The sequence below is a fragment of the Triturus cristatus genome, chromosome 4_1, assembly GCF_964204655.1.
Source record: "Triturus cristatus chromosome 4_1, aTriCri1.1, whole genome shotgun sequence".
In the NCBI taxonomy this organism is placed as follows: domain Eukaryota; kingdom Metazoa; phylum Chordata; class Amphibia; order Caudata; family Salamandridae; genus Triturus; species Triturus cristatus.
Window position 1 is genome coordinate 275,084,117 of NC_140585.1, and position 21,855 is coordinate 275,105,971.

Consider the following 21,855-nt stretch of genomic DNA (forward strand, 5'->3'; position numbering starts at 1 on the left):
ATCCTCCCCATCATAAAAATGGTATCCTCCCCATAGTAAAAGCCCAGAAGGAGAGGAGCGGAGCCAGGTGGGAAAGATTGATAAGTAGGATAAGAGATGCTTGTGGGTCATAAACGGGCATGGCTACTGGCTTCGGCCTCCTAATCGTGATCAGGCCAACGAACACAAGAACCAGTATAGCACGATTGGCCTCAGGCAAGGGAGGTAGCTTCTGCCTAGTCATGCAGCATCAGCTCCTTTGGACTAAAGCTTACGTGTCCTTAACAAGGTGATTCAGCCAGGGTCATTGCTTGTCCATTAACTATGTGAGGGCAGGAAACAAGATGGATGCCGTATCTAAGATGGATGCCATGAATTTACAATGGAATGCCCTATTTCTCAGTGAATCCATGCTCGTAGCACAGCGAAAACACTGTCACATACTAAATGGATCATTTACGGTTCACTGGTACCAAGATCGTGTCAGTACTACGATACCGAACACACGGGTTTGGATCGATACAGAACCTCAGACCGTCCTTTTGCCCTTACATAGGCAATAACTTACTCTAGTCAGAATCCATCTCTATATTGATCAGGTCACTGATATGTTGTTGGAGCATTATTCTATCCCGTGGCGTATCTCCCAAAACCGGTGGTCTTCTTACGCAGGTTGCAGCACAAAGGCCACATAAGGCAGGACCACACTGAACGATGAGACAACATGAAAATAGAAATACCAACAAAACACCAATGACTATCAGAACCTTCCATCCCCACGCAGATAACAGATTCCAGAACCATCCCATCAGTGACCAATCACCTTTGTCTACATGAATAGAGTCAGTGATCTTGTGTAACTTGGAAATGGCCTCATATACTGTTGGCGCATTATTTGGGCTAAAGACACAGCAACTCGATTGGATCATCTTACATACTCCACCTTGATCTGCAAGTAATACGTCAAGGACCATACGGTTTTGCAACGTCATGAGGCGATCCGCTTGAAGCTCAGCTGTCAGGTTACTAAGGGCACCAGCAGTTTCAGTAATGGTGGATTCAACTACCCGTGTTAGTTGACGCAAGTTTCTACTGTTGGCCATGGGCCCCCAGAATGGAAGGAAACCTTTGAAAAAGTTTCCTGCTACTTGGCCAGCTGTATCTTCCTTGTCGAAGACACCTCTCACAACTCTAGTCTTGTGATAATCCGGTACGGCAGTGTAAGTCGGAGGTAATAGTCGGGCAACATAACATGAGCCTGAAAAGTCAGCAGGCAGCCATGTATATGCTCTATCTTTGCAGACAAAATAGGTACCCTTAGCAGCTAAAAATGCAGGGGAAGACTGTGATGGGAAAACGTACGTTTCAGTACAGTCACTCTTCCCTAGTCGTGCTCTCGGATTCCTCCCATTCCCTTGTAAACAGACCTGACCTTGGTGGGGTACGACCCAAATCGGAGTCGAGCTTTTACGCTTGTTTTCACCCAAACTAATGCCGTACTCCGTAGCATTCCAACCCATATAAACTCGTAACTCATCCTTGGGAATAAACGGAGTGTCACTGACATCTCTAACCATGTCAGTAATTCCCTTTACCAAGGCTCTATTAGCAGAGTTATACCTAGTGGAACGCGGAGGCCGCGGGGGATAGGTCTCTAGAGCATAAGCGAACATAGTCTGAAATGCCCAAAATGATCCATTATAACTAAAGGGCAGAACCAGATAGGGGATACCCTTGTTCATAGTATGTGGTATCAGACCACACACCCAGCAGTTCGTTGTATTTACTACTAGTTGGTGTAGGTGCAAGAGCTGAATGAAAGTGTTATTTATAAACTCAGAGCGTCGCGCTTGCTCATGTGCAGGAAAAGGGTGAAAAGAATGAAGAGAAACAACAGTCGGAGAAACAGAAACAGGGGAAGGCACTGTAGATGTAACAGGTGCAAAAATCAGTTGGATACCAAAAACGATTCCACCTACCAAAGTTATTAAAACAATCAGAAAGGTTAGAGCGCATTGCATCATGAAACATTTGCTATGCAGAATTCTATACAGTTTTGTCTTACGAGCATTTATGACGTTAGCTCGTCGCAGTTCAGGAAGCTCCATCTTCTACAACCGTTCGTAACGGATGGTTTGTACCTGGTGAAAAATTGCCTCTGCTTACCCTGGGAGTTCCCAAAATAAACAGAAGAGACCGACCTTGTGTCTGGCCCCCTGCAAGTTAAAACAAGGCACACGTTACGACCCTACGGTAACCCAGATGGCAAGGCGAGAGAACAACAAAAACAAAAGGACAAAAATTATAGAGCAAACTTCCTGACTGAATGCAACGTGATAAGATCAAAACAGTTTTCAAACGGAAAGGTGATTATGCTATGTTATTGGTTCATGGAATGAGAACGTAGGTTATATCTGTACTTTCCGGGTCTTGTCTGATCTTGAAACAGCGGATCCGCAGGTGCAGTAATGTTCAAATCCGCAGGTGGCAAATGTTCACTTTGTACAACACTCTGTTCAGAGTTCAACGGAAACGTTCCCGGTGCAGTATCAGAGTTCTGTATTTCAGATCGTTTGTCCGTCATGCACTCTGCATCACTGAACGGGATAAGCCTAGGAACAGGTTCTGTTTCGGATACACCAAATCCCTGTCTAACCCAGTTATCGTAGGGGAGTGGGAGAGGCACACGCTTCGTATGGGTAGCGTGCACCCAATTTTTCCTGCCAGCCAGGCGTACAGCAGTTCTTGTGGCCAGGAGCACCTGAAACGGACCCACGAATCTTGGCTGGAGGTTCCGGGTCCGTCCAAAGTTCCGCACCACAACCAGATCACCGGGTTTCAATGTGTGACCTGGACTCTCTGGCAGCTTAGGCAAGGATTCAAATACCTGTTGGTGAATAAGACTCAATTTAGCAGTCAGGTCAAAAAGGTAATCAATCAACATTGGATATTCGATCTGTTTGAACTCCTTGGGCCTAGGGACTCCCCAGACATTAGCAGGGCGACCAAACACAATCTCATATGGGCTAAGCCCTACTCGAGAGTGTACAGTCGCTCTGGTGGACAATAAAGCCAAAGGCAGTGCGTCTGGCCAAGATAAACCAGTGGAAGCTTGGATTTTAGCAAGTTTCAGCTTCAAGGTACCATTGTACCCCTCAACCAAACCTGCTGCCTGTGGGTGATTCGCGCTATGGACTTTTTGGTTGATTCCCAAACCCGTACACACACTCTGCATAACTTTCCCTACGAACTCACTTCCATTGTCCGACCATACAATCCGTGGCATACCATACCTGGGGAAGAACTCTTTGAGGAGGATTTTGGCAGTGGACATAGCAGTGTTATCCTTTAACGGATACGCTTCAATCCATCTTGAAAAAGCACAGACTACCACTAGGACATATTTGAGATTATTACATCTGTCCATGTGGATAAAATCCAACTGAATCACTTCAAAGGGACAAGAAGGGGGAGCAAAGTGACCAGCTGGGGTTGGGGTTCCCTTGCCAGGATTATGCATCAGGCATACCATGCAATTTTTCACCACTCTCTCCGCGCACTTAGTAATTCCATCGTTCTTCCATACTGGAGCTAACATCTTACAGATCCCTTTCGAACTGATGTGCGCCGCTCCATGCGCCATAGTGACTACCGCAAGTACATACGCATCAGGTAGCATCCAACGCTGATGCTCAGACAAATCAACCCAACATCCACTCGAATCCATTTTACCCGTTTTCTCCCTCCATGCATTCTTCTCTTTTTCGGTTGCTTCATTCTGGATTGCCTTCACACTTTCAATCGTATTCTCACACATTCCTGATTCAGCAATCCATCTTGCAGACGTTGCAACGTACATTCGGCTCATCATGTTCTTGGCCGTCTCTTTGGCGACCTCATCAGCAAACGCATTCCCACGGCCAACATCATTCGTAATCTTCCGGTGTGCACTGCATTTCTTGATCGCAACTTCATTCGGTAAGGTCAGAGATTCCAACAGGTCATTGACTAACTGTCCATGTTGGATCTTAGTCCCATGGGACGTGAGAAAACCTCTTTCTTTCCACAAGCGACCGAAACTATGTGCTACGCCGAAGGCATACTGGCTGTCAGTAAACACATTCACTCTCTTTCCCTCAGCTAGAATACACGCTCTTGTCAATGCAATTAATTCTGCAGCTTGGGCAGAATTCTGACTCACTCTTGCAGTCTCGACAACCGTACTCAAAGTCGTAACTGCATATGCAGCCGTCACATCACCAGTCTGTAGCTTGAAACACGATCCATCGACATACAAAGTACCATCTGGATCCGGTAACGGAGTATCTTTTAAATCAATCCTACCTTTTGTCTCTTCCTCAGTTCTAAAGCAACAGTCATGGGGTTCTGAATCACTCGACTCCTGAGTAGTCGGCAACAGTGTTGCTGGATTCAATATGCTGCATCGCTTGATCTGAATGTGGCTTGCCAAAAGTGTCAGCTCATAACCTGATAGTCTAGCACTGGTGAGGTGCTGGGTTTTCGTTCGATTCATGAGTGTATCCACAGCATGTGGGACCATGACTACTAACATGTTGTTCATGACCAATCCAGCAGACTGTCGAATAGACACTGCAGCTGCTGCTGTAGCTCTCAAACAACTTGGCAACGCTCTGGCTACCGGATCTAATGTGGATGAGAAATACGCACAAGGTCGCTGTTTGCCACCAAATTGTTGCGTCAAGACACTCAACGCACAACCCTCTCTTTCATGGACATATAGTGTAAACGGCTTACCGTAGTCAGGAGTACCTAACACAGGAGCTGAGCATAACGCATCACGCAATTCCGAGAAGCTCTGTTGACATTCATCAGACCATGGCAAAGGACTCGGAACACCTTTTCCAGTCAGAGCCACCAATGGTTTTGCCATGAGAGAAAAATTTGGGATCCATTGTCTGCAATATGACGTAATACCCAAGAACGCCCGCACTTCTCTCTGTGTGCTTGGTACAGTCATCTGTGAAATTGCTTTGATTCTCTCTGGGGTCAGCCTTCTTCCCTCCTTTGACAAGAGATGACCTAAGTAGGTCACTTCTTGGCAACAATATTGTAGTTTAGAAGGTGAAACCTTGTGATGCAAGTCTGATAAATGACGCAGCAAAGAAATTGTAGCTATTTTGCAAGTTTCCTTGTCGTCCGCAGCTATTAAAAGATCATCTACATATTGGATCAGAGCAACACCAGGTGGAAGTACAAAAGCATCTAATTGACTTTTTAATGCTTGGCTGTAGATTGTAGGGCTTTCACAATAACCTTGTGGGGCGCGCTTGAACCTGAAACTACGGCCACCTAAGGAGAAACCAAAAATATCCCTACTTTCCTCGGCTATCGGAATGCTGAAAAAGGCATTCTTCAAGTCGATCACTGTAAACCATGTAGCTGAGGCAGGAATCAACGTCAATAATGCAGTGATATCTGGGACCACCGGAAACTGTGGAACCACTATTTTATTAACCTCTCTGAGGTCCATCACAAATCTGTAGATTGGAGGTTTGGAAGGGTCAGTGCGTTTCAAAATCGGCAGAACAGGACTATTGCAGACATTTCCTCTAGTTTCTTCTATCACATCTTTCTGTATCAAATCTTGCACGATCAGTAAAAGCGCACATTCACCTTCATTTGAAATCCGATACTGTGGGAATCTAACATTTGCCTTCAGACTCACTACATAAGTGGGTATTTCCAGAAGGCCTACATCATTAGGACCAGTCGCCCAAAGGTCATCAGGGAGAGAACGCAGCTCCGGTGGGAGCTTATCCATCGACAAGTACATTGGAGAGATGACTCTCTTGCCCAACGTGAGCTGTACTCCCGAAGGAGAACAGTACAATGACGCATGCAGACGTTTCAACAGATCTAAACCAAGCAAATTCTCATTACAACCGGTCGTCAGGATAAGGGGTGCTTCTAGTTGACATGGCCCAACAGAAATTGACAAAGGACCAGAAACGGGGTTGTGAACAGGGGCGCCTGAGAAACCTACTGAAATGTTCGTTGAGCCAGACAAAGGTGCGCCAGGGAGTTTCGCGTGCATAATTGAACTTTTTGCTGCACCAGTATCCAACAGAAACGGTTCAATCACGCCTGATGTAGCTACTGCGACATAAGGTCCACTCTGATCAACTGGAACGGATACTACTCCCTCTCTCTGCCTGTGGCTGTCCTAGTACTCACTGTGCTGAACTTCTTCACTACCTTCATAGTAATCCTCGACATGGTATTGGGGAGATCTACCTGATTGTGTAGATTGTGCATTTCGCTGATCGAAATAATTAGATGGGCGATCAGTCTGTGGAGGCATAGTACCACGTCCTCTACCTCTAAGAGCTTGCATAGACCCACCACGACCTCTCTGACCTGGGACACCACTAGTTTGTGAGTGCAGAACTGGACACTCATTCTTATAGTGACCCTCCTTTTTACAATAGGCACACTGATTCCATGCTAACTGTTGTCGGGGAAAACCATAGTCAGATCTTTGGGACATCCCTTGCTGGAATTGTGGCTGTTGCTGAAACTGAGGTCGTTGCTGCGAGTCTGACTGATTCGAGCGAGATGGATACGCCTGTTGCAAAAGAACTTTAGTTTTCAAGTCTTTTGTCTTCTTTTCTGACTTTTCCTTCTCTTCTATTTCTCTATTTTCGTAATACTGAGCAGTTGCGAGTATCTGTGCTGTCGTCGATACCGCCCATGCACTCTCAGAATCCTTCAACTTGTTACTAAGCTCAGGCAATAAATTAAACACAAACTTGTCGACAAACAGCCTCTGACCTCCCTCAGTACTCATATCTTGCCCACTGTGGTCTACGAAGGTCTCTTCAAATCTAGTGAAGAAATCAGAGACGCTTTCGTCCTTCTTTTGCTTGCATGCTGATAATTTATCCCAGTTGACCCGTAACGCTGGCATCAGTGTTTTCATCAAATTGATTATTCTGCCAGGCAAAGCAGCAATCAGAGGCTCAGGTTTAGCACCACCAACTTGTTGTGCATCTGCTGCTACAATAGCTGGCCAATCCCCCCTAAAGCAACTGGGTGATTCTCCTGGCGAATTTTGGCCCATATAGGCTGTGGCACTACGTTGCCAAATAGCATTTCGATGTCTGCCAAATTCATGACGCATGCTTGAACTGTCTGTGTTAACTCTTTATAATACCCAGCAGGATTCTTACGCGGGTCCGGCAACGCCTGTTTTACTGCTAATACTTCGGCCCGCTTCCAAGGGATGTGTATCCACACTCTATGGAAATGTGCTGGAGCAGCTAAAATATTACTAGCCGCATCAGCTTGAACTGCATTGCGCCATATCGGCGGAACTTCCCCCATCGGATACTGACCTTGCTTCTTCCTAGTAATCGGAGAACCATCAGAGTCCCTTGGTGCTCGAAGAGGAGAATCAGACCTGTATGCTAGAATCAGTTCTATCGCTTCCTTTACTTCCGAACCTATTACCATTCCTGCAGCGAACCTTCTCTGAATATGTATCAAGTCAGTGGGAACGGAATCTAAGTCATCATCATCCCATTCCTCACGCAAAAGGGAACACATCACGTCAAAGACATAACGCTGAGTTGGTTCATTCCATTGCATAAATGTATCCAACACTCTTCGTGCATCATACTTCACAGCTTTCGACATCCACCTAAGAGCTGTCGAATCTAATATTTCTCGCTCATGGGGACCAGGGAGCTGACTACGTCTCTGTGTAGAGTCAGAAACGGGTGTCTTAATTAAAGACCTGTAGAGAGGAGTCAAGATATTAGTTACAGAGTCGGTTATTTTCCGACGAACAGAAAGCGGAGTCAGAATGTCTACAGGGTTCGGGGACAGGGAAGCTGGAGCAGATGAAATTGTAGGGGTAGAAGCAGTAGAAGTAGTAGGTAAAGCAGTTTGCGAAACGGCAGGCAAAGGCGGAATAGGCAACCCGAGCAGAGGGGGTGCCGAAGGAACATTAACCACAGGAAGAATAGGAGCTTGATTCAAAGGAAAAGGAGCAACTATTCCAGGCTGACCATATACCATTCACATAGTCTGATTTTGATTTGACAGTAGTTAGTATGTACATCCTGCCCACATGAATGGCTACACGAGATCAAGGTGTCTGTGCATGCGACTTGTGTGCATTAAGCTGATTTCACGTTCCTGTCAATGTTGGGGCTGTATTAGTCATTATGTTGATGTTTGCCACATCTCATCTCTGAGTCATATTTACATGTGTCCTCTTTCAGAATACGTAGGAGACGATCAACTGTGGATCGGCCTTTCCCAGTGCTGAGGAACATGGAGGATGAGGACATCATAAGGAAATTCCGTCTGAATCGCCTTACCCTTTAAGAGCTATGTGCTCAGTTGTAGTATGGTGCTGCATGATGTCCTGTCCGCATTGTTGACTTACAAGGGCAGATACATCCACTTTCCAAGGAGACATGAATTGGCAGATGTGAAGGGGGAATTTTATGACCTTGGTCACATACCTAATGTTGTTGGAGCCATTGACTGCACACATTGGCCTAGTTCCACCACAGGCACGTGAGCACATCTACCCTAACAGGAAGCATTACCATTCCATTAATGTGCAAGTGGTATGTCAAGCAGATATGATTATCTTCTATGTATGTGCCAAATTTCCGGGTTCTGCACATGACTCCTACATACGGAGTAACAGCATCATCCCACAATTGATGGAAAATCTGCATCCGGAACGTGCATGGCTTGTTGGTGAGTATGCTGACTCAAGTAGTGTGCTGTATGTGTGACATGCTGTTCTCCTCAACTCTTTGTATTACAAACTTAGTCTGTGTATCTCACAACTAGGTGACTCTGCGTATCCCAACCGGCCTTGGTTGCTGAGCCCACTGAGGAATCCAAGGACCCCAGGAGAAGTCCGCTTCAATGATGCACATGGGAGGACACGTCTTGTAGTGGAGCGTTTTTTGGACTTCTGAAGGCTAGATTTTGGTGTCTGGACAAGAGCGGTGGTGCACTACTCTCCCGTAAAGGTTTGTCAGATCATAGCTGCATGCTGCATGCTCCACAACCTGGCCTTGCGCAAAGAGATCCCCCTGATCCTGGACAATGAGGAGCAGCAGATGCCCTCGCTGCAAATTGACACATGCCCAGTGACGATGATAGTGGAGAAGAGGAAGGTGTTGATCTGCGTTAATAGCTCATCGACAACTACTTCCCTTGAGTGTAAATACCATTGAACAACAATTACATTGTCTTTTGGCTTTGCTGTTAGTGGCAAAGCATAGATGAGGTGTTTGGATGCTGGCTGTTTTTGGCTCACTGCTAATGGCTGATGTGTGTGGGACAGTGTTCTGTTTTCCACTTACCTCATGTCTATGTTGATGGTGTTGGTCATTGTTATGTGTGATGAGTCTTGTACGGTGTTGACTAGTGGGGTGTTTTTGCTGTAATGGCATCACCTGACAACTAAATGTCATCCTCTTGTGTCTTTCTAGGTTCCTCCGCCCCATCAATGTCTCGTCACAATCAGAGCTTGTGGTACATTGGAATCAGAGTTGACATTGTACATACTGTGATAAACATGGAACTGACACAAAGGCATAGGTGTCTAAATCGTGTTTATTTTCTATTAGATTGTGTTAAAATTAAAGTGGATGTAAGCTAATTTGTGCATAGTGAGTGTATGTGTTGTCAGTGATGGTAAAGGAGACAAATAGAGTAGTCCCCACATTAATGGAATTACACAGTCCAACAAACTCCTGCCACCAACATGGCAATGTGGGATAAGATAATCAAAAAAGTCAATGTTCAGGGCAACATATGTGGCATCATGGCTGGCTCAGCAACTTGGCTTTGGTTAGTGCTTTGGCACGTGATCCTCCCGTGGTTTTTTCTCGGATGGCCCCTCTTGAGTTTGGCAGGGGGGCCTCTGCTGCAGGCTCAGAGGTGTCTGAGGAGTCATTGTCTTGCAACTCACCCATCTCTGTAGCCGCAGCTGAGGTGGTGTGTGTTTCAGCAGGCTGGCCACTGGAGTGGGGTTGAGCTGTCATTTGAGCAGCATGTATGTCCCTCAGAACACCCACAAGCTGTCCCATGAGATCCACAAGTTGTCCCATTCATGTGTCCATAGACCTCTGCGCAGGCGGCGCTCAGACAGTTTTTCTACAACCTGGCCCATCTGTCCCTGGCTCTGTTGATATGCACCAAGGACTCTTGCGACGGTGGCCAGGGCTTCTCTCTTAGTGTCCTCATGTGATTGTCTCCCAGTTGCCCTCCCACCTGCCCTGCTGACATGGACCTGTGGCATTGGCTGTCGACACACCCGCACACTATCTCTGGCATCCTCGGCTTGTGTGGTGGTGTTGGTAACCACTGAGCCGGGGATAGTGTTGCAGGCAGCAGTGGTGATGGTGGAGGTGGCTGCAGCACAGGTCGTTGTAGCAGGGGTCAGCATAGTGGTTGTTGCTGGTGCTTTGATTGTGATGGTGGTGGTGGTGGGGACAATGAGGCCCTGAGACGGAGTGCGCCCTGGCAGTCCTGAGGGGCCAGGATGTTGCTCCTCATCCGAGAAACGTAGAGAATCAGCATCAGAGAGTTCACGTTCCAGGGGAGGGGGAGGACTGGCTCTGCTGGTTGATAGTGTTTTCAGCAGCTGTTGCTTAGGGATCTCCTGTTGAACAGAGGTTAGATTGTCAGTTAAGGGCACTCCACAACCTTGGTGTCACGCTTTTGGATGTTATATTTGATACGCCAAACATTTTATAGTGCAATCACTTGGTATTGGTAAAAGATTATCAGCATCATGACATGATGAAGAGATACATACATTACTTCTCATTAGTGTGACATAACAACCATGTGACATGTACAGATAGTGTGTTTACAAGGACATGTCATCATCTACTAACTTGGTGCACATCAACTTTGGGTTATGCGTGGATATAGTTGACTTTTCAGAGAATCTGTTATTTAACAATTTAATTATTTATATGTTCGTTCAAATCATGTGGTTTTGTTTGTTTGACAGATTGATCGTGCATATGTTGTGTTCATATGAGCCTTCATGCTTGGGAACCATGGCACTTACACATTGCATTCTGTGCTGTGCATGATTGGGCCCTGAATTTATTTCACATGTGACTTGGTGAGTCAAAGTGTAATTTCTGTGACAGTTACATGTGCTTAGCTGTCTGCACACTGGATGTAACATTTGTATCTATACAGAGTTGGCTGACATGTGAGGGATGTGGTGGCCATATGGCTCCATGCATCTTTTAGAAGGATGCAGGGTGCATGCACTGTCTACCTACCTACTAGGTAGCACAGTAGAGGGAAATTGCTGCCACATGGTTTGGGGGGGGCGAAGTGTCCCATCCTGCTCAGCTGTGGGACAAGGGTGCCTGGTGGGAGATGTAGTACTGGCTGCCTATCCACAACCCCCTCTCCCTGTTGCGATGGCTACCTCCCTGTGAAGTGGAACAGAGGAAGGGAATAGGTAACACATGGCTCTTGGGTGGGGGGAGTGTTCCACCCTTCTCAGGGGTGAGACAAGAGAGCATGAGAAGGCTAGCTACCTGTAAGTTTGAAGAGAGCAATTACATGGCTGCCACATGGTTCTGGGTGGGGGGAGTGTTCCATTTTGCTCAGCTGTAGGACAAGGGTGCCTGATGGGAGTTGTAGTGCTGTCTGCCTATCCACAACCCCCTCTCCCTGTTGAGATGGCTACTGCTCTGTGAAGTGGAGCAGAGGAAGGGAATAGGTTACATATGGCTCTTGGGTGGGGTGGGAGTGTTCAATCCTGCTCAGCTGTTTGACAAGGGTACCTGGTGGGAGTTGTAGTGCTGGCTGCCTATACACAAATCTCCCCCTGTTAAGAAGGCTACCTCGCGGTAAAGTGGAGCAGAGGAAGGAAATATGTTACACGTGGCTCTTGTGTGGGAGGAGTATTCCAACCTGCTCAGGGGTGAGACCAGAGAGCATAAGAAGGCTACATACCTGTAAGGTTGAGAAAAGCAATGAAATGGCTGCCACATGGTTCTGGGTGGAGAGAGTGTTCCATCCTGCTCAGCTGTGGGACAAGGGTACCTGATGGGAGTTGTAGTGCTGCCGGCCTATCCTCAAACCTCCCTCCCTGTTGAGATGGCTACCTCCCTGTGAATTGGGGGCAGAGAAAGGGATTGGGTTACACATGGCTCTTGGGTGGGGGATTGGTCCATCCTGCTCAGCTGTGGGACAAGGGTGCCTGGTGGGAGTTGTAGTGGTGGCTGCCTGTACACAAACCCCTCTCTCTCTTAAGAAGGCTACCTCCCTGTGAAGTGGAGCAGAGGAAGGGAATGGGTTACACATGGGTCTTGGGAGGGGGGGGGGGGGTAGGTGTTCCATCCTGCCTAGCTGTGGGACAAGGGTGCCTGGTGGGAGTTGTAGTGCTGGCTACCTGTACACATACCCCCCATGGAAATATTGCAGGCTACCTTTGATGTGAATCGGAGGAAGGAAATGGTAGATATTTTGAGACATGTGTTGGGAAGAGTGTGTTGTACGTAAGTGTGTGTAGGACTAGGAAGTGTGGCTTTCTAGTTGTGCAAGACAGTACATGGCAGTGTGCTGGGATATATTTGTTGGTACTTACCAGCCTCCACTCCCCCAGCTATTCCTGTGAGACTCTCTGGATGCAGTATGGCAAGCTCCTTCTCCTCCCATTCAGTGAATGTTAGTGGTGAAATAGGAGGGCCACCGCCAGTCCTCATGGTTCCTGTTGGCACGGTATTTCACCCTGGTCTTTAAGTCATGTAACCTCTTCTTGATGTCACTCAGTGTGCACAGGGTGGTCTCTACTGCATTGACTTTGTTGACTATCTTTTCCCACATTTGATTTTTTCTGACTAGTGGTGTTTCTTGGACCATGCTTCCAAACAAATGTGGTTCTACTCCGATTATCTCGTCTACCATTACTGACAACCCATTGTCTGTGAATTTGGGCATTTCTTTTCTGTGACATGGTGTGTGATGTGCAAATGGGTGACAAGTGCAAGTAGGAAGGTAGTGGTGGAGATGTGTGAGGTGTGTGTTGGTGTTGTTGGTGTGGGTAGTTGTGGTGGTGTGATGTGTGATAATTTGCCTCTCCTTTCTGCTGTGGTGTTTGGCCCTTCACTTCTGGAGTTGTGCAAAGGATGCTGGTCAGGGAAGGGGTTGGGTTTATACTCAGCTATGTAGGTGTGTCCAAATGGGGTATTCATGTCAGGTGTGTTCTCTATGTTGACCTGGGATTTGTATCTTTTTAAATGCCATGGGGTGTGTGTCATTGGGGTGTGTCAAATGTTTTGAAGGCAGTGGAAATATATCAGCCACACTTGGAGGGCTTGTGGTGTGGTTGCATTTCAGCGCCATTCTTCTTTCCCCATGCAACTGCAGCGGTCTGAACGCAATGATTATTCCGCCACCTCTGCCATTCATCATTTTGCACAACCGCAGCGGTCGGAAAAGACTTATTGTTCCACTTGGTCCGCGATCTTATCATAATATCACTTGCGGTCATTCCGCTTGTAGATCGGCGTATTTGGTGCTTTCCGCAGCATTTTTGTCCGCCGCGGTCAGATTTTTTGGTGTTCCGGACGTTGCAGGCGGATTTTTGTGGAGTCCGACCGCCACGGGCGGATATTTCAATCATTGTATCGTAATGTGACAGCGGGTTATGCCACGGAACATGCGGTCGTTTTTTTTCCCGCAACCACTGCGGTCAGAGGGCTTTTCCGTCCGCCATCGTAATGACCCCCTAAGACTTGAACAGTCTGTAACAGAACTAGGTCCAAAACTAACCAAATAAACTAAAACAATGTTCGCGCTCTTACAATACAAATTAAGGGGTTTATTAGGATTGCGGGCGGATCGCCACTGGCCGTATGGCGGTGGCGATCCGCCCGCCATTTCCGTCCACCTGCCTAACATTCCTCCCCGCCATATTACGATGGTGTTGGGGACCCAGGCGGATGGAACGACCGTCTGCCAGATTTCCGCCGATTGCCTACCGGGTGGAAAAGACCAGCAATATGGTGGCGGTGCCTTCCAGGCACCGCCATCCATATTACGATGATGGCAGTCTCATGACTTTCCATGGTGGACACTCCGCCATGGAAAGGCATGCGGAGAATGCCTTAGGAGGTTGGGGGGGTGGGTGGCTGCACTTGGGGGGTACCCATGGTATCCCCCGACATTTGCATGCACATGGTGGCAGGCACCCCGCGGTGCCTGTCACGTTGTGCATGCAAATGCACAACATGCCCTTTTGACATTGTGGCGGGTGCTGAATACAGCACCGCCCGCCACAATGTTAAATATACAGGATGCGACCGCCATAGTGGCGGTCGCATCCTAATTGGCACAGCGGTACTGGCGCACCACTGGCGGCCGGTCCCAGCACCACTAGGGCGCCCGCCCGCAATCCGAATAGACCCCTAAGACTCTACCCAAACATTAAAGGGCTAGAATATCTGGAAACAATAGCTAAATCCCTACTTTAAAACAATAATACAAAAACATAGAAAAATCATAATTGTGAAATGAATTCTTAAATAAACATTTCTTTGAAAACATCTATAATATAAATATTATGTCAATTAATTTTAACTTAAAAAAATAAATTGACAAATATATTTTATATATTTAAAAATATCAATAACAATTTCAAAAATTAAATTTCCCTCCCACTGTAAATATTTAAAATAACTTAGGGGCAGATTATTTTGGCGGGCGGATCGCCACCGCCCGCATGGCAGTGGTGATCCGCCCAGCAACATTCATTGCCCGCCTACCTACAGGAAGACTGTCTGCCGGTTTTCCGCCGATCGACGAATCGCACGGGCGAAAAAGGGGCTTAACATGGTGGCGGTTAAGATGCAGGCGGTCACTCGCCTTTCCATGGCGGCATTGCTGCCATGGAAAGGCTCGCGGACTTTGCTGTTGGGGGCCCGTAGCAGGCCCCCAGGGTGTTGGGGAGTGGGGGGTGCACATGGGGGTGTACCTATGGTATCCCCCAGCATTTACATTCACAATGTGGCAGGCACCGCAAGGTGCCCGTCACGTTGTGCAGTCAAATGCACAACATGCATTTTTTACCTTGTGGCGGGTGCTGCTTGCAGCACCGCCCGCCGCAATGTAAAAAATGCAGGATGCACCCGCCAGTGTGGCGGGTGCATCCTAATGCCAACTGCGGGACCACCGCACCTATGGCGGGCGGACCCTTTAGCAAATTGCGGTGGCCATCGCAATAGACCCCTTACTTTTTTGTTGCTGAAGAATTGAATCCAAACTGCCATAAATAAATCCAAACGTGTAAAAATCCCAGAACTTAGTTAAAAGTCCCTCCAAAAAATATGTAAAAATACAACTGTGTAAAATATAATCCGCCAGCACCATATCCATAGACTTGGATCTGTTAAAAAACAAAAAAAAATTAATTAAAAAGAGGAACGCTCCAGGAAAACCCCAAAAATAAAGGAACTGTAAAATAATTATTAGTTTACTACAAACTCATACACAAAAAAAAAAATCAAACTTCTCCCAACGGCAACTACCAAACGACAAAAGCCCGTGGAAAAAACAATGCAATCCATTCCACACACATATACAATACAATCATTAAAAACACACATAAACATACTAATATCACCATACTCTAAACACTATTAAACATATAGAATATACCTTAACACCTACCTATCAACGCACTAACTGCGTTTCGCATACGCAAACCTACAAACGAAACCTCACCAAAATCACAAAATACAAACATTACATACACTATAGACTACCTAACTACCTTCGCTCTACGCCTAAATTAAGCCTAAAAGTAATTAAATTAAATGTATCTTAACCGATGCGAGGCAGCTTCCAACCGTGAGCTTCTCCCCTCAGAAATAACCTAAAACAAGACAGATAGCGTGGGACCGTCTGCCAGGGGTGCGGTCCTGCACCTGCAATTAGGATGCCACCGCCACCGTGGTGGTGGCATCTCACATTCCCATCATTGTGGCGGGCGGAGATCACAGCACCGCCCGCCACAGTGCACGTTGTGCATTGACATGCACAAGGTGACAGGCATCGCGCGATGCCTGACGCTTTGTCCATGCCAATGCAGGGGGGTACCATGGGTACCCCCCATGTGCACCCCCCAACAACCTGGGGGCCCGCTACGGGCCCCCAACAGCGAAGACTGCATGCCTTTTCATGGCGGCAAAGCCGCCATGGAAGGGCTGCTTTCCGCTATCATCATAATATGGATGGCGGTGTTTTGCAGACACCACCACCATATTATGCATGTTTTCCGCCCGGTCGACGAGTCGACCGGCGGAAAAGCGGCGGACGGTCTTTCCGTCCGCCGCGGACCCCCCAGCCATCCTAATATGGCGGGGGCTCTTTGAAGTGTGGATGGCGGGCGGATCACCCCCACCCAGCCGGCAGTGACCACCGCCGGCCCTGCGGGGAAGCGATCCGCTCGCCATCCTAGTGGGCCCCTTAGTTTACAAAATAGCTACCTGATTGAAATAATAAAAATACTTTTTTACATGTACATTAGAAATGTAATCCAAATTTTTTATTTAAATACTATTTATTATTACTAATGCACAAAATGTTTTTTCTTTGCTGTTTAAAATGTTTAAATTATAATAGTAAATATTAAAAAATAAATAATATTTATTATTATACATTAAAATAAAAAGAAATTACTTACCAATGTGTACTGCTTGCTAAAAATGTGGAAAAATGTATTAATGTTAAAAATGTTTTTCCTTTTTCAAAATGTTTTCTTACCTTGATAATTTTATTTGTATTTACAATTTAAATAATATTATACAAAATATAATATTATTTATTAGAAAATATGCAAAAAATATACAGATGTTGTACAATGGAAAAACTGTAAAAAAAGATATGTTATGCATATTTACAATGTAAATAAATATCCTATAACTGTTACCAAATAAATATGTATTTAAAATATATATAAAAACCAGTGGACAGCTACATCTTTTATTTGTAAAAAATTTACATATTTACCAAGTTCTCCATTATAAAAATGTAAAAATGTGTCAGACTGACTTTACTTAAATATTATGAGGTCTATTACGATGGCAGAAGGACAAAGTCCGCCCGCCACTGTAATGGCAAAAGGGACCGCCCGCTATACGTGCGGGGGTCCCGTGATGCATATTAGGATGCCCCCGCCACACTGGTGGGCGCATCCAGCATTTTTTACATTGTGGTGGGCGGTGCTTTCAGCAGCACCCGCAGCAATGTGAAAATGTCATGTTGTGCATTTGCATGCACAACGTGGCAGGCACTGCGCGGTGCCTAGCACGTTGTGCATGCAAATGCAGAGGGGTACCATAGGTACATCCATGTGCACCCCCCATCCCCCCAACACCCTGGGTGCTTGCAACGAGCCCCCACAAGCAGACACTGCATGCATTTCCATGGCGGCAACGCCGCCATGGGAAGGCATGTCCCCGCCTGCATTCTAATATCGATGGCGGTCACCATATTAAACCCCTTTCCTGCCCGGTCGACTCATCGACGGGCGGAAAACCAGCGGACGGTCTTTCCCGGCATTGTAATATGGCGGGGGGAAATGGTAGACGGGTGGGGAGGAATGGCGGGTCGATCGCCACCACCATACAGGCGGTGGCGATCCGCCCGCTATTATAATAGACCCCTATATGTTTATCTTTAATATATGTTATAAAAATCCAATGTATCCAAAAAAAAAACATGTATTATTATTTCTCTGTATGATAATATATATATATAAAACAATGGGAATAAAAATAAATACATATTATTTCTTTGCTTGAATCTTTGAATAAAAATAAAGACAAATATCATTTTGTATTTATTTCCTATATTTTTCTGTATTTACAATAAAATGTTTATCTTTAATTAATTGTCAGACATACATTTATTTTTGTAATACACATATATAAAATACGATTACCACTTAAAATACATTGTTATCATTAACCTTACTCCACAATAAAGAACACATTTTTTACTATTCCCATTCTACAATATACCAACTCAGGGAAACTGCTGGACACTAAACATATATAATATACTATTCCCACTCCAAACTATACTAACTCAGGGAAGTTGCTGGGCACTAAACATATATAATTTACTATTCCCACTCCAAACTATATTAACTCAGGGAAGTTGCTGGGCACTAAACATATATAATTTACTATTCCCACTCCAAACTATGTGGTTCATTATGATGGCGGAACAATCGCCACTGCAGGGCCGGCGGTGGCGATCGTTCTGCCATCGTAATGAGATTTACCCACCGCCAAATTAGGATGACGGTGGGTATCGCAGCAGAAGCAAAGTCCATCCGCTGCTTTACCGCCGGTGGCAATCGTAATGATTACCTGGCGGGCGGAGCAGGGCCTCTAATATGGTGGCGGATGCCTAGCAGGCACCGTCCGCCATATTAGGATGTGGGAAATGAAAGACCTTTTGGGAAAGTCTGGACAGGATTGGGTCTAGGGGCCCATTGCGGGCCCCCCTTGTGTCTGGGGGAGGTGGGGTGCACTTGGGGGGTACCCATGGTACCCCCCTACATTTTGATGCACCAAGTGGCAGGCACCGTGGGGATGGCAGCCAGACTCAGGTCGGACCGCCATCGTAATGAGCCCCTCTATTAACTCAGGGAAGGTGCAGGACACTAAATATATATAATTTACTATTCCCACTCCAAACTATATTAACTCAAGGAAGGTGTTGGACACTAAACCTATATAATATACCATTCCCACTCCAAACTATATTAACTCAGGGAAGATGCTGGACACTAGACATATATAATTTACTATTCCCAATCCAGACTATATTAACTCAGAGGAGGTGCTGGACAATAATCATATATAATTTACTGTTTCCACTCCAAACTATGAGCCCGTTACGATGGCGGAAGGCCCGCCACCGCCAGCCTTGCGGCCAATTTCCCCCCGCCACATTACGATGGCGGGGGCAATCGTTCCGCAAGCGTGGCGGGCGCAAAGACTTCCCGCCATGCTTCTGCCACAGGCAATCGTTACAATTGCGAGGCTGAGCGGACAGGACCTGTAAAATGGTGGCGGTGCCTAGCAGGCACCGTCCACCAGATTACAATGCTGCAGCCAGCCTTTCCATGGTGGTGAAACCACCATGGAAAGGTTGGCGGAGATTGGAGTCAGAGGCCCGATGAGGGCACCCTCTGTGTTGGGGTGTGGTGGTGCACTGGGGGGGTACCCATTGTACCCCCCAACATTTCCCTGCACTACGTGGCAGGCACTGCATGGTGCCTGCCACTTAGTGCAGAGAAATGCACTGCATATCATTTTAACATTGCGAACGGTGCTGCAGCCAGCAGCACCATCTGCACTGTTAAAGCCCTGGAATGCGCCTGCCATACTGGCGGGTGCATCTTAATTTGTTTGGCGGGACTGCCGCATGACTGGCGGGCGGTCCCAACCACCACAACGATGGCGGGCGAACTCAAGTCTGCCCGCCATCGTAATGACCCCCTACATTAACTCAGGGAAGGTGCTGGACACTAAGGGACTTATTAGGATGGCGGGCGCACCGGAGTCTGCCCGTCATCCCCGCGGTGTCGGGACCGGCCGCCAGACATGCAGGGGTCCTGCACCATGAATCAGGATGCGATCGCCACCCTGGCAGTCGCATTCTGCATTTTGACATTGTGATGTCAAAATCACATGCCTGACATTTACCTGCATCACGTGGCAGGCACCACGTGGTGCCTGCCACTTGGTGCAGGGAACAGCAGGGGGGTACCACGGGTACCCCCATGTGCACCCCCACACCCACAGGGGCCCACGACGGGCCCCCAAAGCAAACCCCACCAGCCCTTCCGTGGCCTCTTCGCCACCATGGAACGGCATGTTACCCACCCACAATCGTAATATGGCTGGCGGTGCCTGGTCTTATCCGCTCTGCCAGGCAATCATTACGATTGCCTGTGGCAGAAGTGTGGCGGGCGGTCTTTGCGCCCGCCACGTTTGCGGAATGATTCTCCCCGCAATCCTGATGTGGTGGGGGGAAATGGGCATGCAGATGGCGGAGGGACCGCCACAGCCGGCCCGGCGGTGACACTCCCTCCGCCATCGTAATCAGCCCCTAAGATTTTTGTTTCCAGTTTTGGTCTGATCATTACAGAGAACTATCAAATCCAAGGAAAGTATTTTACCTGAACACCAATGTAATGTAATTGTTGTGATCGCCTATTACGACTAAAGGCATGTTCATTGCAAAGTTTAGGGCACTGTTCTCTATTTGGGTATGTAGTCTACTTTTCTTAAGTGGAGTAGCCAGGGCGCCATGGGGCTTAACCCAGGAACATGCTTATCGCATCCCCTGTTACGGCGGAAGAGATTGGCATAATTGGTGTATAGTGGGCTCCTCACATCACTGGACTCTGGAACCACTGCACCTGTTGCACCAATAGCTATACTGTAGTCTTGCCTTAAGGAAATGCGAGTTTGAATATATTGTGGGGCCACAGCCCTCTGAAAAGTACATTTTAGGCAGGTACCATGAAGGCATGGGATCCCGCCCCTTGGATTATGTATTACCTCTGAATCTTGAAACCTAGGGTGTTTGGAAGGTCATTGTAAGACTTAGGGCCCCAGGCAAAAGCGAATTTGAGGCTTGCTGTTTGGTACACTTTGAATTTATCACCAATTTCACATAATTCAAGCCCTCGTACTGGGTTATATGTTAAACTTTCCACACTCGGCCATCTCTCAATTATCCCTTGGGAGGTGCAAATAAGTGCATCTTTATATAAACTATGAAAGACCAGTACCAACCGTGCACAGAAGCAGGTCCAGTCAAGATTGGGAAGGAAGGTCCGGATGTGCAGGTACAGACATTAACCAGTCCCAGTTTCAGTCTTTCATTTCAGACCAGGGGATGGCAGCTTTGGAAGATATGGAGGGCAGAGGAAACTATTAGGAGGACTCACTAGCTTCACGTCTAGGTTAGAGGCAGGAATTCCAGAGCAAGAGCGGTAGAGCCACAAAATAAGGCCCACATAGACTTTGGCAAGAATCCTGACAACATCCACCAGTTGTTTCGGCTCTTTCCCCTTACGCTCAGTTCTTCATTCATAATTGCGTCCCCACACTTTGTCATTTTCTCCCCCTCTCAGTTCCCTGTGCCAATGTTCCCTTACTCTTATATTTTGTACATCTTTCTCCTCCCTCCTCTGTTATATCTGTATTTGATCTTACCTGCACACATTAGGCTCTCCAAGGACTGCTGGCATTGTGCAACCTCTTTCCATTTAGGTTGTATGGCGCTACTTTCTGCAGCATATATGGCTCTGAGCCTGTTGCTTGGTAAGACCAGAGCTTGTCACAGTATTCCTCCACCAAGTGAGAAGTGAGCCACCTTCCATTATCGCGCACTATATGACTTTTTCAACTTCTTCAACAGAGTCCAATGGATTGCTTCTATGTGTGTTTTGTCAAGATTACCGAGCGGTGACTGAGACAATCCGGCGGCTCTTGGTGCCATTCTGAACCAGTGTCTCCGGGGTCTTACCTCTTTTTCCTAGGTTCCTAATTGAGGTGTTGCCATTCAGGTGGGAAAGGGGGGGCTGCCAGTTGTATCCTTTGTACGGTTATACCTTATCCTCTTAACCTGCCAGTTTTCCAGGTCACCTATTCACCTCCGTATAGATGCTGTAGGCAGTATATTAGAAATAATACCGAAAGCTATATCTAAAATTCGGAACAAGCTCAAAACCTCTCCCCAAAATAGAGCACTTTTGTTACGAGTCTTAATCAATTAACGGTGCCCAATTCTGAGTCC